Here is a 27,593-nt window from a genome sequence, read left to right on the forward strand (position 1 = left end):
CTGCCTGCTGACAGAGAGGGCAGCTTCGGGCATGCCTCACCTGCTGCAACAGATAGCTTTGGCCCCAACTGCTGGCTGAGCGCACAGTTCCATACACGCCAGTACTGCTGCAACAGCGAGTGTGGCCCCAATTGCTGGCTGAGAATGCGGTTCCAGGCATGCTGGGCCTGCTGCAACAGAGAGCGCAGCCCCCACACCTGCCTGCTTGCTGACAGAGAGGGCAGCTCCAGGTATTAATATTTTCAATTAACATTTTTGCAAGTGTAAACTCAAGAGAACAGTGCAATAAAATAATGCCTTGCTATAATTAAAATTATAGGGGAGGGGCTGTTTAATGAACGTGTTCAGCAACAACACAAAAGATTATAAGTGTGTGTTTATCTTATGCACTTTGTCTATATTTGTGACTTAGATGAAGATCAGATCAAATTTTATGACCAATTAAACCAGAAAACAAGGTGCTTTCAAAAGGTTCACTTTCTCTTTCTTGATACTTTGAAAGTTTTGCTCAAACACACTAAAACTCACCTTACAATAAGTATTGTAGTGTACTGAAAGTGAACTGCACCCAGGCAAACAATATTATCACATCTGGGAAGTTCTGGAGGATCTTCTACTTAAGTGGAAGTATCAATACCGCACTGTGAAAATACAGGTGTAGCCCGGGTAAAGTGGTTTCCGCACGGAACACAATTACTGGGGTCCTCACAGATTCGATGTCCAGCAGGTCAGTTTATTTACACACAGAAAGATATGGAGTAACAAAATACAGAGCAGCAAAAGCAAGGGGTAACAAAATACAGCAGTGGGCTCTGGATGCACACACAAACAAACAAAACAACATGTAAAACCAAACAGTCACCAAAAATCCATAAAATTTCATCTGCCTCCATAGGTTCCAGGTCACACCTGACCACATTTGCTCTTATTGTCAACTTTGCAGGAACTAATATAGAATGGGGGAGCTAATATAGAACGAGTATATGAAATTAAATTTCTAGGTGTCATAGTTGATGACAAATTCACCTGGAAATCTCATATTCAGATATTTTCAGCATAAAATAGCAAAAAACATATCGATATTGGCGAGGGTCAGACATATTTTGGACATAAAAGCACTACGTATTTTGTATTCTTCATTGATTTTACCATACTTGGAGTATGGCGTTGAAAACTGGGGAAATACATACAAAAGCTCACTTCAACCATTGTATATATTACAAAAAAGAGCGATAAGAATTGTGCATAAGCTGAAATACAGGGATCACACCAATGGAGCTTTCATACAGTCTAAATTGTTAAAATTTTTTGACTTAGTGGGTCACAAGACTCCTGTGTATAAAGCCAGGAAAGATTTATTACGAATTTGCCAGGGGTATGAATAATTTCGGGCTTGACTATCTAAAGAGAGAGAGGTAGCAATCCCAAGTGATAGCAACATCAGGAAGAAGGAACACGAGAAGCTCAAGAAATACCAAGGGCTGAAAGAAGAGCTAGAAAAAATGTGGAAGCTGGTGCTAGATAGGCATCTTTTGAGGTTTGCTATCAGTCACAGTAACAATATTCAGGCCAGTTTCAAGGCATGACACCAACTCTCTGAATCAGTACCTGTATCTTTCTTTCTTTCTTTTTCTAAACAATTTCAGTAGCTCCGGTTTAGCTCACTGACACGTGTTTCTCAGCTTGGAAAAACAACTGCACAAAATTAAGGGATTAAGAATGGGGATGTCATCTTCCTGTGTCAGTACCAGGAAACGGCTGCAACAACTGAGAGAAGCCTGGATGAAACCGATAATTATAAAGTCTGTTTTAAGCCGATTTATAGAATAAACAACTCTATCTACCAGTGTGAAACACTTAAAGAAAACATCTCTGAAACAACTAGTGCAGCTTCCAGTTGATATGTGACATGCCACAGATGGGTGAAGCAAAATAAAAACCCCTCCCAGACAGTATACTGCTAAAATGGCTGTGACGTAAAGCTACTCCAGCTTGATTAACACTATGGCTTCAGTATTAGAGATTCAAACATGTACTGTAGGTTTTAAAGCTACAGTTTTTTTTAATTTCGCTTTATTTTGTCGCCAGACCGGACCAGGGCCACACGCACACTGGAGGGGGGAGCCTGTGAGGGGCGACGCCACAGGCCCGCCCACCAGCGGGGGCCTAGACCGGACCGAGGCCACGCGCACACTGGAAGGGGGAACCCATGAGGGGCGACCTCACAGGTCCGCCCACCAGCGGGGGCCTAGACCGGACCGGGGCCACGCTCACACCGGGGGGCTGGAACCCGTGAGGGGCGACCTCTGGTGAGTTTCTCTACAGTTTCCAGATTAACAGCAGAATGCAACACTGCTTTATATTAAAGAAGATCCTTTTGCTTCATTGTTCAGATCTGCCACTTACATGATTGGCCAGTGCAGTGCCTTGCCCAGTGATGTCAAGCCACATTGCAGAAAAAGTTCAGTCATGAGGTACTTAACAACAGTACTACAGGTGAACATATACAAAGTTCCAATTCAGACTGTCTTTAGTTCAGTGGTACAGTACAGTACACTGAGCTCTCAAAAACAGGCCTGCTACATTACATTAATTTTTCAATTGCTATGAATGTGTCTAACTTCAGCTCTTTCTGCAAGTTATTCCATGACCAAGATGCATAGTAGGAAAAAAGCAGTTTTCCTCACATCTGTAAAAACTCCAGCTACATTAAGAAGTAACCAAATGGTTGCAGAGTGCACCTGGTAACCATGAGAGCTGAGATAGAAAAGGGTGTAAAGATAAGTTGGATGTTAACCCAGTATTGCTTTTTGGATTAAAAAAATATACTAGAGCTGCTGTCTAACAATGATCAGTGATGTCCATCCCACTATCAAAAATAATGCAGTGGAGAGTGAGAGATTGTGCATTTGCAATGAAACGCCCTGCATGGTACACTGAATCAAGGCTCTGTAAAATGGAGGTGGTGGCATGCATATACAGTATGATATATCACCATAATCAGTCACAAACAGAAAGGTAATTTCCACAGGGTTTTTCGAAGCATTGAAAGTAAAACTAGATGTACAGTATTTGTAAAATAAAAGCCAGTCTTCACCCTAGTTTACTAACTAAATTAGCAGTAGTTATACTGAATATTGCAACCACCTAAATTATTCACAAGAACCTAATTAAAATTAAGACTACTCCTCTTATAGAACAAAATAACAGGACAATCAAATGTGGATTATTAAATATCAGATTTCTCTCATCTAAATCTGTTTGTTAATGATATGAACATCACATTGATTTATTGTGTCTTACTGAAACCTGGTTACAGCAGGAAGAATATGTCAGTCTAAATTAATCTAAATTAATCCACCCCACCTGGTCACAGTAACTGTCACATCCCTCGAAGCTCAGGCTGAAGTGGAGGTGTGGTAGCGATCTTTGACTCAAGCCTATTAATTAACTCTGGACCTAAACATAGTTATAACTCATTTGAAAGCCTCACTCTGAGTCTCTCACACCCAAACTGGAGAACTCAAGAGCCTGACAATACTGTTACCAAACGTAAGCAAGTTATTCCATCATTATTTACTTCAGTGCCATGTGCCAGCACAGTGCAGGGCACCCATCGATGTGTGCTGACACCAGTCAGCGTGGTGTCTCTGCTACAACCCAACAAGCTGTAGACGAGGAAGAAGTGCTTTCTTTTCATTATTTATTACAAATGAGCTGGTATTTGTTTATTATTCATCATTATCAAAACAGTGCTAATAGAGAACATGTTATCACGTTTTGTTCAAATGTCTCCCCTACTATAACATATTTTATCAATATGTAGAGAAAGAAAGTGACACATGGTTTAGCACCCTGCTGTTTACTGCAGGTAACTGTGCATATGAGCTGTTAATTACTCCATTATAAAAATGATGCCTTGTTATATTAAAATTCAATCACAGTAATGTTATTTCCTTTTCGTTTAGGCTGGAGGTGTCGGACAAACGGCCCGCGAGCCAGGTCCGGCCTGCTGGGGGGTTCACTCCGGCCCGCAGGATGAATTTTGAAAGTGAAAAAACGCATAAAAGACATGAACTAGAAATGTTTAATAAAATGATATTCCCAAATTATCCGCTAGGGGCGCACTGTTTCAGTCAGAGTAGAGGGTTGCACTGTTTTTAATCAGAGTAGAAGAAGCGGCACAACGAGTCTACCTGGTTTCCTCGCCCTCACACCCTCATTAGCCAAAATGTCTTTGTCAAAAAGGAGAAAAGTGTAGTGGATGTAGAGTGTAGAATTTTACAAGAAAAAATACTTCCTATTTATTCAAAGAGATAAACGGGAAACCTGTGTGCCATCAACAACTGTCGGTGCTCGAGGAATATAATATTCGGCGCCACTATGAGACTCATCATGGCGAAAAATACGACATCTTGCAAGGACAACTGAGAAAACAGAAGATAAATGAACTGCTGGTGGCTCTGAGGAAACAGCAGTCCCTTTTCACCCGGAGCCGAGAGGGCTGTGAGGCAGCAGTAAAGGCCAGCTACCTAATTGCTAATGAATCAAAAGCCGTTTTCCGACGGTGAGTTCGTCAAAACATGCATGATGAAGGCTGCAGAACTCGTGTGTCCCGAGAAGCGACAAGCTTTTGCCAACATTTGTCTGACTAGGAATACTATGGCAGAGAGGATTTCGGAACTGTCGGCAGATTTGGTCAGCCAGTTGAAACACAAAGTCAAGTCATTTCTTACATTTTCTATTGCAGTTGATGAGAGCACTGACATTACACACATTGCTCAGCTGGCCATATTTATTCATGGAGTTAATGAGACTTTGACCGTCACTGAGGAGTTCTTTGAGTTGGTGCCTGTGATGGACACAGCAACAGCTAAGGACATTTTTTTGCTCTGTGGTTGGAGGGCTGGACAGAGTCGGAGTGGATTGGTCCCGCGCCGCCGTCAGCCTGGCTACAGACGGTGCGCCTTCAATGATGGGAAGAAAAGCAGGTGTTGTGACAAAATTCAGAGAGTAAGTACACGTCACTAATGGAGGCGATAGTACAGAGGTGGTTGTCCGAACTGTTACTTTCATCCGAATCAGAGGCCTGAATCATCGTCAGTTTGACCGCCTTCTCAGTGACAGTCACGTTTTATCAGTATCTCTTGCCAGGATAACTCAAATTAACAGCCCTGGCTGCAAAAATGTTGTGCATGTTTAGGACAACCTACCTTTGTGAACAAGTTTTCTCAGCAATGAACATCAATATTACACAATTATTGTTATTTATAGGTAATTATGCTATGATTGTGCTGGTCCGGCCCACTTGACATCTATTAGGCTGTATGTGGCCCCTGAACTAAAATGAGTTTGACACCCCTGGGTTAGGCATTGCAGACTCATTGTTACAGTGTGTACTATACATCCACTCTGCTGTATTTTAATTCAGTTAAGTTTAAATGACACTTAATACTTTAAACTGTAGTACAGTTTAAAATTACTTTTGCTTCAGCAGCATTTTCTGCTGATTTCACAATATGCTTTAAAACCCCTACTTTAAGTGCATGTAAACACAAGAGGTGTCCACCAGTTTCCTGTCAGTGTTGCTCAATACAGTATATTTATAATATGTTTATCTTCAAGTACAGTGAGATCCAATCTGCAATTGCTTTTCAGTACATAATGGTTTTGATTTTGCTTAATTCTCACACATTGAAAGATGTGCACATTCACAGAGTGTATTATAGTCTGGCACATGCTAGTAGTACAGATCTAATCTGGGAGATTAGAGAAGCAGTTTGACAGCATACTGTACACTTTTTTTCATAACAAAAGAAGTAGAGTAGGGGCCAGTGGTGACATGTTGGGTAATATTTTATCGGCTATGCAGCTATACCCTGGTATTAACAATGGTGAGGGTTTGTAAGCCTTTGGGTGAAAAGTAAATGCACCAAGGATTTTTTTTTTCTTTTGTGATAAGGTTGACTGCACTGGGCTGTGAGTGCTTCACAAATTAATTAAATGAAGCCTCCTCTCAGATTAGCAGAGACATGCAGAGCATATGGACAGTCCCATAGCAGACATTCAGAGCATGTAATAACCAGAGGGCCAATATTTGCTTAAATCCACTGTAACACCTCACAAAACAAAAGTGTGCAAAGCCTTAATACTTGTTCCAATCCCCCTCCACGCTGCCCTAATCAACTCTGATGCTTTGGATTATCAGTTCCTCAACCCAGCACGCCACAAATCCAGCCGGAATCAATTACTCCCCCTCAGTGTATGTGGCCATTTGGGCTTTTCCCCCTTTATTTTTTTATTCTAGTATTCCTGCACATTTGACAAGTCTGTTAAATAAAAATGAAACATCGGGAGCTTACAAGCACCGTCCGGATAAATGTTTATGAGAACAATAAGATAAATTTACAATATTTTCCTCCCTCACAAGCAGGCCTCTTTTGTAAATGTGTTGTATAAAAAGAATGCTGCACTACATGCCTCCATTCAAGCAGGTCATTTTTGATCCACACCTTCTGGGCCTGGAGTGTCTCTGGTGGGCTTGCAGTAAGAACCTAAAATGATTACTCAAGTGGTTTGATGGCTCTGTCTCACTGCACCTCAGAGGCATTATTTTGACTTATTGTAAAGCTCACTCAGGGTAAATTGTGTAAGTAATCAAGGGTTTCCATGTGTCTGGAGACTCTCATGCTTCTGTGGCCACTGTTTGATGTGTTTCCTCATCTGCTGTGTATTTCTGTGGTTTGCTCAGTAAACCTGCTGTGTGCCTATGTGTGTTTGTATATTCAGGCACAAGTAAGTGTGCAGGATTGTGGTAAAGTAATGTTCTTTGCAGGTCTGAGATAAAAGACCCCCCCACCACCACCACACGCACACACGGTTGTGTACAACCCCCTTGTCTGTTTATCCTCTTGGTTGGCTCATTTCCCTCCCAGCAAATCACTACATCTCCTGCATTTTATATGTTTACTATACTGCAGCCTGTCAGCTCCTAACACATTCCTCTGTGTCTCCTCCCTTTTATCTCCAGATACTACAGTGTCATCACAAAAAAAGGAGCAGATGGACCTATAAAGGTAAGTGATGTGGGTTGCCCAAGCTTCGCTGTCTGATGAATAATGACGGGGAGCAGAGGGTGGCTTGGCGTGCATCATCCCTCCACAGCCACACTTGCATACGCTTCTGAATGGGAGGGATATAAATAAGGTGACAAAACCCTATAGGTGAATGAATGATCACTTGTGTTAGCCAATATGAGTTCATGCCTGTATCTAACTTTCTTGTGTTTCATGCTAATCTAATACGTCCAGTTCAAGTCTGTTTAGCCAGAAGCATGAACAGAAGCATTCACTGTCTCTCAGTGCCACGCACTCAGTGTCATGGAGCAAAATAGTTCATTAGCACACTGTGAGTTCTAGATGGCTATGGAGCTATGACAGTGCCATTGGTATTGAAGATCCATGGGGCCTTGGGGCAAAGATAATATACATAAATCTTGTATTTGTGTGTGCACATTTCTTAAAAGCGTGGTGTGTGCATATGTATGTGTGAGTTTTTGTGAAAGATGGAGGAAGCAGGATGTGGTTACACTGGCAATATCAACAAAATTTGGTTGGTGCTGAATCTCAAGTAGAAACTCCTGAGGGGCGCTGTACAGAACAATGCTTTCTTAGCTACAATGCTAATGTTGCTAGCAGTAGATCATAATGTTTTAAGGGCTCAAAAAGTTTTTAAATCAATCTTGGTAGCAACACTAGCTAACTAAATAGGTTGTCTGTCTTTATCTGATCTTGACATAAAGGTCATATGTTATTGTGCAGTTTGAGAAATTCAGAAACATTGGTTACATACTGTAACATGAGATTCTGTGAGTATAGGTCAAGGTCAAGCAGAAGAAGAGAAGTTCCCATCAGATTATATTCAGCATTATATTCAAAACCATGTTTTCTGTAGCTGTGCTGCTGCTGCTGGATCATGTGAGTCTCACTGAGGCAGAGACACTGACGTATGACCACAGCACTCTGACTGTTCACTGTTATTACACTGGTTTTATGTTCAGCATGTTTGTCTCTGCCAGTGTGAAGTGTGAGAGGCTGACACAGCCTCTGTGACTGTGCAGCCAGGTCAATGTCTGACCATCACCTGTCAGGTCTCTTATTCTGTGGGCAGCGACTGGACAGCTTGGATCAGACAGCCTGCAGGGAAAGGACTGAAGTGGAATGGAAGTGCTCGTGTTGGATACACCACATACTACAAAGATTCTCTAAAGAACAAGTTCAGTATCGGCTTAGACTCTTCCAGAAACACAGTGACTCTAAACCAGGGGTGTCAAACTGAAATACACAGTGGGCCAAAATTAAAAACTGGGACAAAGTTGCAGGCCAGACTCTATATTTATTGAAATATTGAATAAAATTGTTTCATATGGAAACAAACAAGTTGCTTAAACATTGAATTTTTAACAAGCGAAGCTTAATATTTTAAACACATGAGAAATCAAATTTCAAATAAAAAAAAAAAACATCAATGGCATTCGTTTCTTATTGTTTTGTGAACATTTTCTTCCGGGAAACCAGACTTCTTTTCATGTCCTCTATCTTCTGGAGCTTCTGCTTCATGTCCAGGTCCTTGTACTTGTCTTGTTATTTCGTTTCAGTGTTTTCTTATGTTATATTCTTTCGTTACAGCCACGTTGGATCCGCACACAAGACAAACAGGTCTGTCCTTTACATTAATGAACAGATAATCTTCCTCCCACCTGTCTTGAAAGCTCCTGTTTTCCATGTTTCATTTAGCTATTTTTGGGAGGGGTGGATTAAATTTTCCCGAGGTGACTAAGCATGAGGTTGCTAATGAATGTCAACAGAAGGTGCTTGCAGGTCTTGATTGACGTGCCAACGCACTAGCAAAGCATTCTGGGATTTGCAGTATTAGCAGTGCATGCGATATATACTGGTGGGCCAGCTCTAATAAACATTTAAAGCGTGCATTGACCGTAAACTACATCTCCCACAATGCATTTAGATTTTACCCGCGAAGTAACGGCATCTTTCCACTTTAAGTGGAATCAAGAAATCTCTACAAATGATCCCAAAATGTCCACGAAAAGAAAAAGCGCCCACTTTCCTGTTTGTCAGATCATCTCAGCCTCAGTTCCCGGTGCTTTTTCATGTGCTCGGTTGGCGCCCCATCACCTTCAGATGGAGTTCATTGAGCTTCAAAGCGATAGTGGCCTGAGAACAAAGTTCCAGGATGCTGCAATCTAGGACTTTTACTTTCTACTGCCCCCTGGTTTGATGCCACAGCTCCGACTTCATGCTGCTCATGTTCTGTCAATGTTTGGGAGCACCTATCTGTGCGAACAGATCTTTTCAATAATGAATCTAAACAAGACCAAGCACAGATCACGCATTACCGATGACAACCTCTACGCTGTTTTGTAGATTGCCTCAGCACAAGACGTAAAACCAGACATTGACACACTGGCCAGAAAACACATAGGTAAGCATTTTTAAAAACCTGAATTAAAATAGAATGTATTTCAACCAAGACTAAGAACAGTAGAATGTGTGCAATTTAATGATTGTGCTTGCATTTTGTTTTGTGTTTATTTTCAGAACATGATCTATGGATGAGGATGTTTGCGAGATGGTGTCTATGGGTGAGGAGGGATCTACTCGGTGTGTTCAAGGACAGGCAGCATTACCTAGTTGTAAAATTCTGTACCATGTCACACTTCTTGGTTGTGCCATAGTTCTGCCCCCCTTGATTGTGACAAAAAAAAGTTTTGAATAACTTGTTTTTGATATTTTTCTTTATTAAATTGAATATTTTGATTGTTGATTGATGGAGTATTGTGGGTTTCTTAACCTGGACATTTATTTTTACATCTATGCAAATGCATATGTTATATTTGTAACTTGAATAACTAATAAATACAGAAACAGTTATTTAACAATATGATAAGGAGTAGTTTATTTTAAATTACATTACATTTAGTTACATTTATACTGTTAATGTGGCCCTTTGAGGGCAACCATTATGCTAATGTGGCCCTCTTGAAATTAAGTTTGACACCCCTGGATTAGAGCATACATATATGTCAAACTCAGGCCTGCGGGCCAAATCTGGCCCATGGTGTAAGTATATTTGGCCCACGAGATCATTTTAAAACAGAATATACTTACAGTATTTTAATATATATTTGCACCTATTAAGCACTTGCAGGCCACATAAAATGATGTGGCGGGCCACATTTGGCCCGCGGGCCTTGAGTTTGACACATGTGCCCTTGACAGAACAGTTGTTTTCCCAACATTCGACTTCCTTCAACCAGCCTCGGCCTTTGTAAGGCCATGAATGACAATATGGTCCACAAGTATGGCCCTGATGTCATTGGGAACATGCTTACTGTATGTGTTTGCCTTTTCTACCCCTTCCACCACACAGCCCAACTCCTATTCTTCTTCCACCCAGCAGTTGATGCTGCTCATTTCACTGTTCTTCCATTGTCCAAAACTGTAACACTGATGTGCTCTGTCTACATAAAGAAAGTCATTTTTTAGGGGTCGCCACAGCGAATCGTCACACTGATGACTCGTATGTTGACATTTGGCACGTGTTTTACACCAGATGCCCTTCCTGACGTAACCCGGGCCGCCGGGGCGAGAGCGCTGCGCCATAACCATTAGCCTACCAGGGACGGCTTATGTGCTCTGTCTACATATGATTGCCAATTGAAAGTTCATGAGATCTGATCTGAGAAATGTACAAACGCGACTGAGAAAACTGTAACACATTACAACTTATATTTATTCACACATTTTTCCAGATTCAAAACTTCTCCAGCTGGCTCCTCCCAGTGAGGAGGAGTCAGTGCAAAACAATAATTGATGTAAATGTGAAAAATATTTTTGCAGCTTGACTTATACACCAGAAGGCGGCCAGTGACAAATTTCTGTTACTAAAGGGAGACGCTCAGTAACGGTGTTGTCAACGTTCTGCACTAAAGATTAATACTGCTGCTCTTGTATACTGAATATTGTGATAAAAGTTTCTACTCTAAAGAAAAGTCATGTGATAACTTGGTCAAATGGAAGTTTTTTTTTTTTTTACTTTTGCATCTATAGAAGCAATACAGTACGGAAGGCAATGAGGTTGTCTATCTATATTCTAAAATACCTTTTATACTGAATTCTGATCATGATTATTGGTACGTGCTGAGGTGTTGGGAGCTCTAGGGCACATGTGTCAAACTCAAGGCCCGCGGGCCAAATGTGGCCCGCCACATCATTTTATGTGGCCTGCAAGTGCTTAATAGGTGCAAATATATATTAAAATAAGTATATTATGTTTTAAAGCTTGCATTGACCATAAACTACATCTCCCACAATAAATTTAAATTGTTATCCGCGAAGTAACGGCATCTCTCCACTTTAAGTGGAATCGAGAAATCTCTACAAATGATCCCAAAATGTCCATGAAAAGAAAAATCGCCCACTTTCCTGCTTGTCAGAGCATCTCAGCCTCAGTTCCTGGTGCTTTTTCATGTGCTTGGTTAGCGCCCCATCACCTTGAGATGGAATTAATTGAGCTTCAAAGCGATAGTGGCCTGTGAGCAAAGTTCCAGGATGCTGCAGTCAAGGACTTTTACCGTCTACTGCCCCCTGGTTTGACGCCACAGCTCGTGTTCTGTCCATGTTTGGGAGCAACTATCTGTGCGAACAGATCTTTTCAATAATGAATCTAAACAAGACCAAGCACAGATCACGCATTACCGATGACAACCTCTACGCTGTTTTGTAGATTGCCTCAGCACAAGACGTAAAACCAGACATTGACACACTGGCCAGAAAACACATAGGTAAGCATTTTTAAAAACCTGAATTAAAATAGAATGTATTTCAACCAAGACTAAGAACAGTAGAATGTGTGCAATTTAATGATTGTGCTTGCATTTTGTTTTGTGTTTATTTTCAGAACATGATCTATGGATGAGGATGTTTGCGAGATGGTGTCTATGGGTGAGGAGGGATCTACTCGGTGTGTTCAAGGACAGGCAGCATTACCTAGTTGTAAAATTCTGTACCATGTCACACTTCTTGGTTGTGCCATAGTTCTGCCCCCCTTGATTGTGACAAAAAAAAGTTTTGAATAACTTGTTTTTGATATTTTTCTTTATTTACTTGAATATTTTGATTGTTGATTGATGGAGTATTGTGGGTTTCTTAACCTGGACATTTATTTTTACATCTATGCAAATGCATATGTTATATTTGTAACTTGAATAACTAATAAATACAGAAACAGTTATTTAACAATATGATAAGGAGTAGTTTATTTTAAATTACATTACATTTAGTTACATTTATACTGTTAATGTGGCCCTTTGAGGGCAACCATTATGCTAATGTGGCCCTCTTGAAATTAAGTTTGACACCCCTGGATTAGAGCATACATATATGTCAAACTCAGGCCTGCGGGTGACAGAACAGTTGTTTTCCCAACATTCGACTTCCTTCAACCAGCCTCGGCCTTTGTAAGGCCATGAATGACAATATGGTCCACAAGTATGGCCCTGATGTCATTGGGAACATGCTTACTGTATGTGTTTGCCTTTTCTACCCCTTCCACCACACAGCCCAACTCCTATTCTTCTTCCACCCAGCAGTTGATGCTGCTCATTTCACTGTTCTTCCATTGTCCAAAACTGTAACACTGATGTGCTCTGTCTACATAAAGAAAGTCATTTTTTAGGGGTCGCCACAGCGAATCGTCACACTGATGACTCGCATGTTGACATTTGGCACGTGTTTTACACCAGATGCCCTTCCTGACGTAACCCGGGCCGCCGGGGCGAGAGCGCTGCGCCATAACCATTAGCCTACCAGGGACGGCTTATGTGCTCTGTCTACATATGATTGCCAATTGAAAGTTCATGAGATCTGATCTGAGAAATGTACAAACGCGACTGAGAAAACTGTAACACATTACAACTTATATTTATTCACACATTTTTCCAGATTCAAAACTTCTCCAGCTGGCTCCTCCCAGTGAGGAGGAGTCAGTGCAAAACAATAATTGATGTAAATGTGAAAAATATTTTTGCAGCTTGACTTATACACCAGAAGGCGGCCAGTGACAAATTTCTGTTACTAAAGGGAGACGCTCAGTAACGGTGTTGTCAACGTTCTGCACTAAAGATTAATACTGCTGCTCTTGTATACTGAATATTGTGATAAAAGTTTCTACTCTAAAGAAAAGTCATGTGATAACTTGGTCAAATGGAAGTTTTTTTTTTTTTTACTTATGCATTTTTTTAGGGGAAATCATCCAACAACTAATTTATTAGGCTTTAGTTTGTAGCTTGCCTATTTTTGTTTTTTCTGTTCATGTAAAATGTCACGAGGCAAAACAAACAGTTTATTGACAGTTAAAATTTAGCACAAAAAAGTCAGTCATCAAAAACCTGGTTCACTCCTTCCGGCGAGGAGGTCAAGAGTCAAGAGTTTCTCTGCTCTTAATTTGACATAGTATTTATTTGTGTTTTTAAGTTGTTTTTAAACAGATGGCCTAACCAGAAAAATGCATATTAGTGTTATGTTATTGTTTTAATCTTGACAGGTGTTAAAGGTCAGACTCTGACAGAATCTGAACCAGTGGTTAAAAGGCCTGGAGAATCCCACAGACTGTAATGTTCAGCCTCTGGATTCATATTCAGCAGCTACTACATGAGCTGGGTCAGACAGGCTCCTGGAAAAGGACTGGAGTGGATTGCCTGGCATAACAGCGTCAGTGGTAGCCTGCAGATTCTACTCTCAGTCAGTCCAAGGCTGGTTTACCATCACCAGAGACAACAGCAGAAACCATTCATTTGGTTTCTATTACATCTCTTTTGAGTTGGGTGTATTTCCTATAATGGCCAGTAGATGGCGCATCACGCGCAGCAGTGGTAGAGAATAGGCTTGGGACACGCCAGAGGAAGACTCATTCTTCTCATTGTGAAATAAAGCTGATGAAACGTGTCCTCTGTATATTCTTTATCCCAGGTTGGTAAACACTAAAAGTTAAAAGTTAAATGCAAACTGTAAGTAGTGATGGCCAATGAGGCTTTGTTGAAGCTTCTACACAGTGTTCACACAAATGGTTCATTACTCGAGGCTTCAATGACACAGTGCTCCAGTAGGACATCTAGTGGTCAAGAAATTGAAGTGCAGTCAAGACGTGTCGCTTATTGGTTCATGGATTGTTTGGGATTTGATTCGCCATGCACATTCCCGTGGATGTAGTGGATTCCTACACTACATGGTTGTATGATTTCAAGCTGACACAAAAAATATAAAAAAACATGGACACATGTTGAAGACCATGTTATGTGGCACGTCTGATTGTAACCCTATATACTCCTCACTTATATTTTGTATTATGAAAACATTTAAATGGTGCTACTACATTCATGAGATGTGTTCTACAAATTCAGACAGATGTCATTTTCACATGGGACTGGTGCAAATACAGATTATAGTATGAACCGAGGCAAGGTGTGTTTTGGGGTTCATTGGTAAAGAGGTTCATGGGTATGTGGGTAAAGAGGGTGTGCTTGAAGAACAGGGCAGTGGGTGTGCTTGTGTAACTGTTTATGAGTTTTTATTGAGAAATAACAGTATATCCACAGTTTTCAGACACAAGCGGTTCCTCCTTTTACAGACTATTTCCCCAGCCTTGGAAAAAACCCGTTCACATGGCACAGATGAGGCTGGGGTACACAGGAAATGCTTGGATAATTCATATAGGTTTAGGTAACTATATATGCAATATATCTATATCTATATAGGTAATATATCTATATCTAATGTTATTTAGGACTATCTATGTAACTATATCTAATGTTATCTAACTATTATCTATTTCTCTCTAACTTACTATCTATCTATCTATTGATCCATCTATCTACAATGATTCTCCACTAAATACACAATCTGATACAACACTACTAACTCTCAAAGCAAGGATGTATTCATCTTTCTCATGAAAATTTAAATAAATTCAGCAAGACATGTCTCTAAAGTATATGTTTGTCTTAAATATGCCTCAGAATATATGTGCTTCTCAAAAAACTGTCACTTCTTGAGACAGCATCCTTCAGTTATAACCTGTCACTGCCATGCACTGGGTCAGACAGGCTCCTGAAAAAAGACTGGAGTGGATTGCTTATATCAACATTGGCAGTAGCTATATATAGTACTCTCAGTCAGTCCAAGGCTGGTTTACCATCTCCAGAGACAACAGCATAAACCAGCTGTTTCTGCTGATGAAAAGTTATACTATTTTACATCCGTTATGGAGTTAACATATGCTGGTGAACACAATCTGTAAACAAATCTCAATTGGACATAAATAAACATTAAACTTATCATAAGTAGTTTTGATCACTTGGGAGCATAATAAAGTTGTCATCACAACACTGACATATCATCAACTTATACGAAAAATATGTTTAGCTTGCTAGCAAACTTACTTATTTACATACAGTATGATATATACTTACATATGTTTTCCATTTTGTTTGATACCTGGTTGGTTAGGACAATAAATTTCTGTCTGGCAAACAGCCTGATCTTTAAAGCCCATGTTACTGTTCTCATGAGCCATTATATTTCTGAAAACCCCATCCATTTCAATAGGTGTTCAAACACTGACGGGGTCTGAACCAGTGGTTAAAAGACTAGAAACACATGACACACTGACATATTTTTATATGTTTCTATGTAAATCAGATATATCACAAAGATCTAGAATAGTGCTTTTATTATTTTAAAAGGAACCTGTTTGGTCCTTGTCATCTTCTAGCGGGATTTACCAGCCTTTTCACTCTGACTTTGCTTTGCTGTATTTAAATATATTCATTTACTTGGAAGATGGTTTCCCTCCAGTGGAGACAATAATAATGTTCTTATTTTAACAATTGATTTTAGTTTATGCAGTAGGAAAATCAGTTCAGGCTGAGACATATTTTTTGGTCAAATGTAAGTGGGTTTTTTTGTTTGTTTTCGGTGCCAGCCTCTGTGACTGTGCAGCCAGGTCAATGTCTGACCATCACCTTGGATCAGACAGCCTGCAGGGAAAGAACTAGAGTAGATTGGAATGGCAGCTTTTGGATATACAACATACTACAAAGATTCACTCAAAAACAAGTTAAGCATCTCCACTGACTCTTCCAGCAACACAGTGACTAAACGGAAAGAATGTGCAGCCTGAAGACACTGCTGTGTACTACTGTGCCAGAGAGCCACAGTCATACAAACTATCAACAGACTTGCACAAATACCCAGCAATCTGATCCTTGAGTTCAACTTAACATGCACCATACAGACCATCTTTCATTGTCTGTTTTTAGTTATATGATAAAACAGGGGCGGCATAGTGGAGTGGTGGTCAGCGCTGTTGCCTCTAGGTTTGAGCCCTAGCCGACCTGAGGCCTTACTCTCCGGGCGCTTTGGCTTCCTCCCACAGTCCAAAAACATGCAACTGAGGTTGACTGGTCACTCTAAATTGCCCATAGGAGTGAGTGTGTGTGTCCAGGGTGTACCCCACCTCTTGCCCAATGTCAGCTGGGATTGGCTCCAGCTACCTTGTGACTCTATTCACAAATAAGTGGTATAGGTAATGAATCAATTAAATAAATGATTCAGGAAAATACCGCCTTAATAACACTGCTTCATTTTGTGCAGCTCTGGCATTCTCACATTTCCTGACACAGTGTAAGTTATGGTTATTTAGTGTCCTTCTCTATGTAGGTTGCTAGATCCTGGTTGAGCAGCTGTACACAATCCTATAGTCCATCCATCCATTATCTATACAGTAACATGCACATTATTTGGCATATAAGGTAGATCATAATATAGGAGTGAAAAATAATGTTGCAGTTTCTATTTTAACAACACTAGAGGGCAGCTAATGTCAGGTTTCTCTCACTGTTGTCAGTATACAGAGACATATCTGGTTAGCTCATTGACTTCAACTGGCTGAAACTATAAACTATAAATTTCTATTTAGAGCGCATCAAATAGAAAATTTAAACCACTGGATCAGCAGAGTCTGCAGCTTCACCTAAATCATTTGCAGTTCATCATCTCACTCTCTCAAAAAGGTTTCTCGATACACAGCACGAAGACTGACAGTACAGAGCTGCTGTTTATTCTTGATTTTATGACTTTGTCATTAAAGCAGGATGAGTAAATGATACTACAGTGAGACATTTTACTTCCTGGGCTCTTAAAGGGAAAACTATTTGTTCTTTTCTTCCATTATTCTTCTCTTAGCACCTTACCAAGTGATCAGTCTGTTTAAATTTATGGTGTATGATATGAAATAAATTCTAGTGAGTTTGCCCATCGTGGGACTAATAAAGGTTATCCTATTCTATAAAGGCTTTGTCAAATACCCAACTCTTACTTCCACTTACTCACCAATGCACGTGTGAAAAAATGGTCAAAAAAGGAGAAAGACAGCATTGTTTGTATTTTTAACTCTCTCAGAGTCCAGCACCTCATGCTCCTCTTCTGGCTGAGTTTTAGTCTTTATCTATTTTTTACTTTTCAGCACTGTATCTAAAAAATTTCATAATGCAGATTCCCTCAGCGATACATATTCCCCACCTATTCTGCCTACTCAGTATATACTGTATCCTTCACACCAGCCCTTGCATTTGTTGACTCGGCAAAGTTCCCACCATGACAGCTCTACACGGTGTCATCCTCTTGGCTCTTATTTCAGGTGAGTAATGACAGTATCTGGCAGAGAGCCACAGTGACACTAAGAGACCACAAAGCTGTACAAAAACCAAACAACACTGATCTCTGCATGAGAAGCACTGGAGCACATCAGGCTGTGAAAACAAATTTCCCATTGAATGATGGTGAATTAACAACCAAACACATTTTATCAACATTAGTCAGTGTGTAACAAGACAACCCCACTGTAACAACATAAATTCAACTATAGTGAAAACTGTGTCATACAATACAAACTGTAGAGGACAGACAAGGACTGACTTCATACTTATGGTAACTGCAGTAACATCTATATGGCATGGAAGGGAAAAGGCATTTCTTTTAAGTGTTTGCAGCTTCTAACATAACTACTAATGTTCTGTAATGATGACCTGTTACCAACATTTCTGCCAAGATCTACAACAATGCTCCATCCGATTTCGCTGTGCACCCCCACTTAACTGATTTGCTCATTTGTTTCAGTACAATCAGATTACATAAACTGTGCTTTAGCTGTTGTTGTGGTAATGCTGAAAGCAAAGTAACCCAATTTAAAACACGTGAGAACATTATAAATGTGCAGATCTACAGTATGAATACTTATTGGTCACTAAACATTCATTCTAGTTTCATTAAACAAGAACTTAGATTAGATATATTTTCTTGTTTATTCTGATTCTGAGATTCAAGTGCAGTCTAGTTTTCTTCTGTCTGTGAGAAGGACTCAGATGTCTTCCACCTCTACTTATCTGACTGCAGAGAGGACGACAAAGAACAGTGGACACACAGTTGAACATGATGGACTATGGGACAGGACTGCTGCTGTTAACTATCTGCTGGGCAGGTGAAAAGTTTCACTGATCTTAATATGACATATAATTATTTTTGCTAATAATTTAATACATGCATTTCTTTTTTGGTTTGACAGGTGTTGAAGGTATGAGCTTGGCACCTTTCTTTTGGAATTTTCTTCTGTTCTTCTTGGCAGAATTATTCAAGGTCAGCCAGCTTGAATGGGAAGTGCTGGTGCACTGCCATTTTCAGGTCTCTCCAGAGATGTTCCCTTGGGTTCAGGTCTGAACTCTGGCCAGACCACTCCAGGACTATCACAGAGTTTTCCGGAAGGCACTCCTGTGTTTTCTTGGCAGTTTGCTTTGGCTTATTGTCTTGTTGAAATGTGAATCTTCGCCCCAGCCTGAGATCCTAAGCACTCTGGATAAGGTTTTCATTCAGATTTCATTTGGCATCCATCCTTCCCTCTATTTTGACTAGTCTTCCAGTCCCAGACACAGAAAAACCTCCCCACAGCATGATACTGCCACCACCGTGGTTGACTGTAGGGATGGTATTAATGAGGTGGTGCTCAGTGCCTAGTTTTCTCCACACACACTGTTGGGAATTGTGGTGAAATAGTTTAATCTTTGTTTCATCAGACCAAAGGATTTTGCTTGTCATGGTCTGAGAGTCCTTCGGGTGCCTTTTGGCAAACTCCCAGTGGGGTGTCATGTGCCTTTTAGTGAGGAATGGCTTTGTCTGGCCACTCTACCATAGAGGCCTGATTGGTGGAGGGCTGAACTGATGATTGTCCTTCTCTAAGGTTCTTCCATCTACAGAAGGGAACTCTGGATCTCATTCATAGTGACCCTTGGGTTCTTGGTTACCTGTCTGACCAAGGCCCTTCATCCCTAGTTACTCAATTTAGCTGTGTGGTCAGATCTATGAAGACTGAGGTCCATGAGGTCTTCAATTCACATCTCCAGAAGAATCTCTTATCTCCTGGGGAAGGCTGGGGACATGGAATCTGAATGGGCCATGTTGAAATCCTTTATTGTAATCTTATTCTGCTTGTACTTTGACACATTTTTATTGTACAGGAGTTTTATAGATGTCTACAGACCTTGGATTCAAATTTGTGTAATTTTAACATGTTTTCCTTTTCTTTAGTTCATGTGTCTTAATATGTTCTGCTTTTATTTTGAATATGTTTTGCTCTGAAGCACTTGAGTGTTGTAAAGCGCTATATAAACAAATAAATCAAATTAAATTAAATTATTGTAGAAGCAGCTACTCTGAGTTGTGGCCAGAAGTTTGTTGGTGCCTGTCATGGCAGCAATCTGAGAACCTGCTAATGGTGAAGGAGGCTGTCAGGCCAAAGAAGGAGGCCTTCTGGGGTGGTTGGCCCAGGGGTCTTCTAAAGCAGCTGATAGGTACTGGCAGGCCAAAATGGCTGCAGCTCAGATGGTTGAGGATGCAAAAACTTGAGTGTGGGGAGAGTTTGGGGAGGCTATGGACAAGGACTTTTGCCTGGCCTCAAGGACATTCTGGCAAATAGTCTGATGGCTCAGAAAGGGAAAGCATGGCTTGGCCCAGGCTTTGTTTGGCAGGGGAGGAGAATTGCTGATTCAAACTGGGGATATCATTGGGCAATGGAAGGAGTACTTTGAGGAATTTCTGAAAGGGTTGTCATGTTCTGCCCCCAACTTTCTGATACAGACTCCTATTGTGAAAGAAATGTCTGGGTTTTCACCTTCTCATTTCCTCCAGCTTCACTTCTGCCAATCAATGACTAATGCAGATCACCTGGTTAATGCCACTCACCTATTACTTGTTATCTCCACTATACTATACCTTACATATCCTCTTCAGTTGCTGGACTGTTATCAGTGCTACTCCTTGCCTTTGCACCACCATCAAATGTTACTGGACCGGTGTTTTATCAGCTTGTACCCTGGTACCAAGCCAGTTATCTGACTATCTTTCGTTCCCTTCTGTAAGGACTTTCCTGCCATGCTCCTGAACCTGTATCACACATGCTTATTGCTGACCCAGTTCCTGTCTCTGATGAGCCCTGCCCTTGGAGAATTAGCCAGCATATGTTTTAGGAGATTGTTTTCTGGTGTTTAATTTTGCTCTCACCTATGCCTTTTGTGTTTTTGTTGCAGCAGACCCCTTTGTTGTATTTTTTTTAGCTCAGTGTATGCTATACTAGTGTGCACACTGATGTTTTTCAGTTTTCATTGTCTGGCTGTTTTTGTCCTCCTAGTACAGGAGTGATTTTTATTTTCCCCAGAGTGGCAGGACACAGCCTCACTTATTTTTCCTCCTCAGAATTGTTTTGCCCTGACTGTCTCTCTGCTACTGCTGGTCCTTCATCTTTTCCCAAAGCCACTGGTTCTCTTCCTAGGATCCTGTCTGATGGTCTGCCATTGGCTAATATGGACCACACCTTACCTGCCACTCCATCGTTGTCAGTCTCTTGGGTCCCACTTATTTCTAGTGACCTTTCTAGAGTAGCTGCACTGCTCTAAGTGTGCTTGATCTTATCTGTTCTTTGAAGCTAAGCAGGACTGAGCCTGGTCAGTATTTAGATGGGAGACATAACCTGTATTTCTGGCACAGGTCTCTCAATAGGGGCAGCATCAGCAGTAATGCGACCATTGTACCAGACCTTTGTGCTGAAGAAGGAGTTGAGCTGAAAGGCAATGCTCCCAATTTATCAGTTCTGTCTACACTCCAACCCTCACCTATGATCATGAGCTGTGGGTAGTGGCTGAAAGACTAAGATTGCAAATATGAATGGCTGTAATGAGTTTCCTTTGCAGGGTGGCAAGACTTAACCTTAGGGTGGAGAGTTTGGACATCCAGAAGGGGCTTGGAGTAGAACCACTGCTCCTTCGCATCAGAAGGAGCCAGTTAAGGTGATTTGGGCATTTTATCAGGGTGCCTCCCTCTGGAGGTTGTCTTTCCAACTGGTAGGGGACCCCAGGATAGACTCAAAACATGCTGGAGAGATCACATCTCTCATCTGGCCTGGGAACACCTCAGAATCCCACCAGAGGATCTGGAAAATGTAGCTGGGGAGAGGGATATCTGGACTACCTTGCTGAATCTATTGTCACCACGACCCAATCTTGGATAAGTGAGAGAAAATGACTGGATATATGGATGGACTATTCTAATGCTGACTTAAACACTGTATCATAAACACTGTTTTATTTAGGCAGTATCACTCACATATGTAGATATATTTCCGAAAACCTTTTCATGATTGAATTGTGCCCAATTGTTGTTCTTTTACATAAAGTCTAAATCAGTGCCACTCACTTTAGCTTGCTTCAGCTTTTCTCTACCGTATGGTCTTGCAAACAACTCAAGTTGACACTCAGGAGCAAATACTAGTTATTGTCATTTGAGTGCTAATATTTTGGAAGATCCACTCCTTGAATTAGCTGTGTTCACAATGCTAATTTCACTTTACTTGCTTTAATTTGTGGTATAACTTAAATGAAGCATGTTGTAGTACCACACACTCACCCCTCCCTATGCTGCTCCTCCCAGTGCAGACCCATTAAAGGGCCTGGTATCTGTGTGGTGTCCGGGCAGTCAGAGAAACTGTCAGTTGTAGGATATCACCTCTAATCCTCCATAAAACAGTGACTGACAACTCAACAGCTGCCTTCCTGATCTGGTCCACCCAGCCCTGCAGCTGAAAATGTTCCAAAGCAGAGAGCCAAAATGGGAGGATGTTAATGCCTCATGTCCATTCCAACCAAAAGACAGAAATATGCCTGAATATGAATCTTGCTAGCTGAACTGAATTAACTTCTACTGTGAGAATAAAGTCAGTGTTTTTGACTGTAAATACTAAAATAATTCATATGAATTGCATCACACATAGCTTTTCTTTTGAGATGGCTGCTATAATCCCATACAATTAAAACTCATTAGTCATAGCACTTTAAATGTCATTTCCCCCAACATGGTTCATGGTGAAAAAGTTGTAATTTTCATTACATGTTGAACTTTCCAAATATTTTGTATCATAAACGTATTATAAAACCTTCTGTGTTCTACAAATACTGTAAGTACCAGCCAGATGATGACAGACAAAATGAACAGGAATAACACTTATCAGTTCAAGTTCTTTGTGTAGTTATGCTGGTTATTTTTTCCCTATGACGGCACATGGTTGCATTCATTTCTATTTAAAATGAGCTCTTATCTCCCTGGCAGGTATCAGGCTCAAAATGCCACTGATAGTGGGACCCGTAAACAGGCCCAAACACTATTTGTGTGAAGAAGGGCAGCAGAAGGCAGCGGGGTCATTCAGAGTATTAATAAACTGCTCATACTGTATGCTTAATACCAAAACAGTAATATAACAATAGTGAGGGCAGCTTTTTATGGATAGAGCACTTACTGCCTAGCTGCGGACTGGGACTATTATACTTTTTTCACCTGCAACAAGTTTTTGCAGAATAGAATATGTGTTCATTGACAAAGTAGAGAAGTGTGTTATAGGTATTCAGTTGAATCTGACAATGCAGATCCATATACTGTAGTTTTACAAGGATATACTATTGCTTTAAATTAAAAGATGAAAATGCTGGCTATTTCCCTCCATTCAAGCTAGGTTCATCTGCTATAAGGCAAAGGCTAATTACCAAACACTTCCTATTTCTAATAGTCACAATAGGCTCGAGTTAGAACAGTGACACAAGCTATTGTCCACAAGACAGAAGTGTTTTCAAGTGAGGACCTTAAAATGGATACTTCTCTAAAGAAAGAAGATGGAAAAGTAACTGATAAATACACAGCTAGTGCAAGGACTTCAGGAAAATGTTGATAGAGTAAAGCAAAGCCAGCTACATTCAGTGAACCATCCATTCCTGGGCTTTATTCACTGTGACTTCAGAAAGTCCCCTTCAACACGTTACTGTGTTTTTAAATTCTAAATTAATGAAACTGCCGTTTTCGTCCATCAGTCTACACTCACTAACCCACAGTGACAAAGTGAAAACATGTCTAGAAAATTCAGAACATTTTGGATATGTATTAATAGTCAAACGCTGTGATTTGTCATTTATAAAAGTATTAAAAGCCTTTAGTGTGGCAGTCAATACTGTGATCAGGTACATCCTGTTTGTTTTAATTATCCTTGAGAAGTGTCTAGAACTTAGCTGACATCCACCTATGGCAAACCACGTTGTTTAGAAAGGTATACACCTGTGTATATAAGGTCCCCAATTCACACTGTATGTCAGGAAAAAAAAACATGAAGTCCAAGGAACTCTCTTTAGACATCCATGATAAAGCTGTAGAGATGCACGGATCAGGGCAAGGGCATGAAACCACTTTAAAGGAGTGTGTGTTCCCAGGAGCACAGTGGCTTCAATAATTGTGAAATGGAAGAAACTTGGAACCACCAGGACTCTTCCCAGATTTGGTGGCCCTGCCAAACTAAAGAAGAAGGGCCATGGTCATGGAGGTGGCCAAGAACCTAACAGTTCAAAGTCCTCTGCAGAAAAGGGAGAGCATGCAGGAAGAACAACCATCTCATCCATCAATCAGGCTTTTATTGAAGAGTGGCTACAAGTTGGCCACATTGAGTTAAAGACACATGACAGTATTCTTGGTGTATGCCAAATGATACTTAATGAACTCTGAAAGCATGATCTGATGACAAACATTTAACTGTTTGGGCATCATCAATACCAAGATTAAGTTAACACAGGATATTGCTTACCGAATATAAATAAGGGTTTAATTTCATATTTTATAACTGTCTGCAGAGTAAATATAATGCTGAAAGACAATGGAAGAATTTGAAGAGTTTGAGAGAAATCTGTTTTTGGGTTTCCCATTCTCTTTTTTAATGCAATAAATTTAAAGAGATACACTATATTATATAGACAACACAGACAACACCTCTTGAACAAATTTGGTCAAAGTAGATTACCTTTGTGTATTATGTGTAACTTGACAGTTGGAACTGTTTTTGGAGTTGCTCAGAAATTGCATAACCAAATCAATTAGCAAATCTTAAACTCAGAATTTGTAAAGATCAGACAATTTATTTTGGGGCTGCCATCTAGAGTAGAAACCTTGGATGTAAGCAGAGCTAAACAAAATGGTTTCTTAGCAATATATTTTTAGGATATGAACAGATAATGCATTCTATACAGTATGAACGGTATGCAAATTTCAACAATATTCTCTTTTTCTCACCTAATTGCAGGTGGAAATATGGCTTCAGTAATGTATGCTGTTAATTTCTTCAATGCCTTTAAAAGGTAACCTGTATTGCGTTACCTATTGCCAAAATGTTTGTATAGCCATGGCCAAAACTGAAAAAATATCTGGTGTCATAATTTTTTGTGTTTATTTTTAGCACCTTTGGCTTACTCATTTTAACAGTAAAAAAACAACAAAACAAACAAACACACACACAAAAAAAACAATTGTTTGACATTGATGACATGCATGTCTGGAAAAATAACCATTTTGCAAAGAACATATCTTTGTGGAAAAGATATCTAGATTTTTTAAAAATTATTATTATTTTTATTTTGCTAGTGTCGCCGGTGTTACTAACAAGTGTTACACACACAAACAATCTTCATTTTCCTCCAGACAAATTCCAGGATTTGATGGTGACCCTTTTATGGATGGAATAAAAATCCCAATTGCCAACATTAAATCTGATGACATACTAACTGCCATTCCTATGCCCTTGACTTTAGAGGATGCTGTACAGTTATGCTGAGGAAGAGATAAAAAGCATTGAACAACTAGACCTCCAATAAAGCTCATTGTATAAAAGCTTGGCCATATAAGCTGAAGTATTGTGTATTGGAGAAGCTCAGTATATGGAGCTTTGGGAACAAAACCCACAAACTCTTTGCCTTGATTCATTTATTGAGAAATACGCTTACTTCTATAGAATCTACTCTTTAGTGATATTTGGGATATTCTGTACAAGAAAACCATGTGAGAAGCTAACAGAGGAATAGACTCCAATCAACAGTATAAGCAAAAAGGTAAAAGCAGTAGCTTTGCCACAGCAGTTGAATGTGGAACAAGTAATAATATTTGCAGTGACATAATCCAAAGGTAAAGGGTCCTTTTTGTGCCTCTGGCAATTTACAACTGCAAAAAACAACAAAATGTATCATACACATGCATGCTTCTTTCCAACTGCGTGGAATACATTTGTACTTTAATGAGCTTTCTCCATCTATGTTTCAATTGAAGAGGAATCTAAGGATTGTACTTTACAAAACAAACAAGAAGAAACAGAGTTTTGCAGTATAACCAACAATGTCTGAGAGTGAATTTAACCCGAAAGTTTTAATCACTTCAGTGGTGCTATAATTAACATGAATGCAGCTGTTTGAAGCCAGGCATTGTCCCTCAGTGTTTGAAGCAACTGCTCTTGGACAGTGCATGTCTGTGTGCCATAATCTATCTGCAGACAAATGTACATTTTCATCAGTCAGTAAATCATTTCTTTGAAGTATGTCCATGTGCCTCAGCTGCATTTAATCAGCTGAAGGAGTTATACACAGGAGGTCATGGCAAAGCTGTCACTGAGGTGTCAGTGGTGGTTGCTAAAAGGATGCAGCATGACAGCCTATAGTGTATACTAATAGACCTAAAGCCTAAACGTGCTAAGCATACCATAGTGAGGCAAGTGTTAATTTACAGGTATCACACAACTACTCAACCCTACTTTCAGTAAGGAAGGAGCGATCTGAAAGACAATTAGAATCTGGTGACAGTATGCAACACCTTTCTATTACTTCAAGGTCAAGGTCAAAGTGTTTATTTGTCATATGCACAGTTAGGAAACGTGTTTCCCTGTACAATGAAATTCTTTGCCATCCACATGAATGCCACACAATACAAGTGAAGAATATGGTAGATGAGCAATAACACAAATCTAAATAGGCAGTAACACTTTAAAGGCACTTTAAAGCAGCAAGTGAAAGAAGCACAATAACAACTTTCTGCCACATGGGTTATTAAATTTTAATAAAGTCTGTTGAAGAAACTATGCACCTGGCTATAAATTTTGCCTTGATAGTGTGGTTTTGTTGCTGGAGCATTTCATACTGCAGGAACACAACCTTATATTTCAGGGACATTGTAATTTGCCCTTGAGTGGGAATTTACTAAGAAATAAAGTGCCTTCCTGGCAGGTGGAGGTTGGGGATAGGATGTTTTTGTAGTAACAGCATTAACACAGTGAATGCAGCCACAAAGGGCTTTAAATAGACCAACAGATCAGTCCAATGAGAGTTTGTTATCAAGCATAGCAACATACAGTGTCCTGTCTGAACTGGATTCCTGCTTTTTGCCAGGAATTACTTTTTGCTATTGATTTGGGTCATGTATGCTTTCTGTTTTCTGCTATCCAATGATCATCATGGCGGATGAATAAGGTCAACCACCTTACCTCTTTTGGCTCTCTCCATTATCATTTGCAGCCAAAGACCCTTCACAGCCCACTCTCACAAGGCCCTGTCTAAAGTCCCTTTCAGCCATGCATCCCTAGTCTGGAATTTGCTATTCATGAAAATATGTTGTTTCACATCTAAGCTTCATGTCTGAACAAAGCTTGGAGTCCCGTAAATGACAAAGTGTTACCAGCTATTTTACCTGGTCAAACCTAGTCAAATAGCCAGCTGCATTCTTACCGGCTACATGTATAAATTAAACTGCTTCTCACTAATGCAAAAATAAAGCTTGATAGCTTGCTTGAACAGTGGATCAACACTTCATTCAAGGTTATTGGAGGGGACATAAGAATTTGACATTCAGTCTAAACGTGTTTAGTGGACTTGGAGAAGGCCGATGACCTTGTCCTTTGGGGGTTCTTGTTGGGGGTACTGTAGGAGTATGAAGTACTGGGGCCATTATTATTAGCCACCAGTCTATATAACCAGACTGAGAGTTGTGTCTGGAATCTCTGCAAGAAGTCAAACATGTTGTCCCTTGTCTCCAATCCTGTTCGCAAGTTTTATGTACAGGATCTCAAGG

At 40.2% G+C, this 27,593-nt stretch overlaps 1 protein-coding gene across 1 annotated transcript in view; it reads left to right on the forward strand.

Moving 5' to 3' along the window:
* Window positions 1-4,164: 4,164 nt before the first annotated feature.
* LOC109974384 (myosin-7-like) overlaps window positions 4,165-27,593 on the forward strand; it is a 39,195-nt gene continuing 15,766 nt past the window's right edge. Inside the window, 2 exon segments of the mRNA XM_020624559.1 lie at window positions 4,165-5,013; window positions 7,031-7,076. The gene's annotated coding sequence lies outside the window, so the exon portion shown is untranslated.

This window comes from Monopterus albus, unplaced genomic scaffold (genome assembly GCF_001952655.1).
Source record: "Monopterus albus unplaced genomic scaffold, M_albus_1.0 scaffold331.1, whole genome shotgun sequence".
Lineage (NCBI taxonomy): Eukaryota > Metazoa > Chordata > Actinopteri > Synbranchiformes > Synbranchidae > Monopterus > Monopterus albus.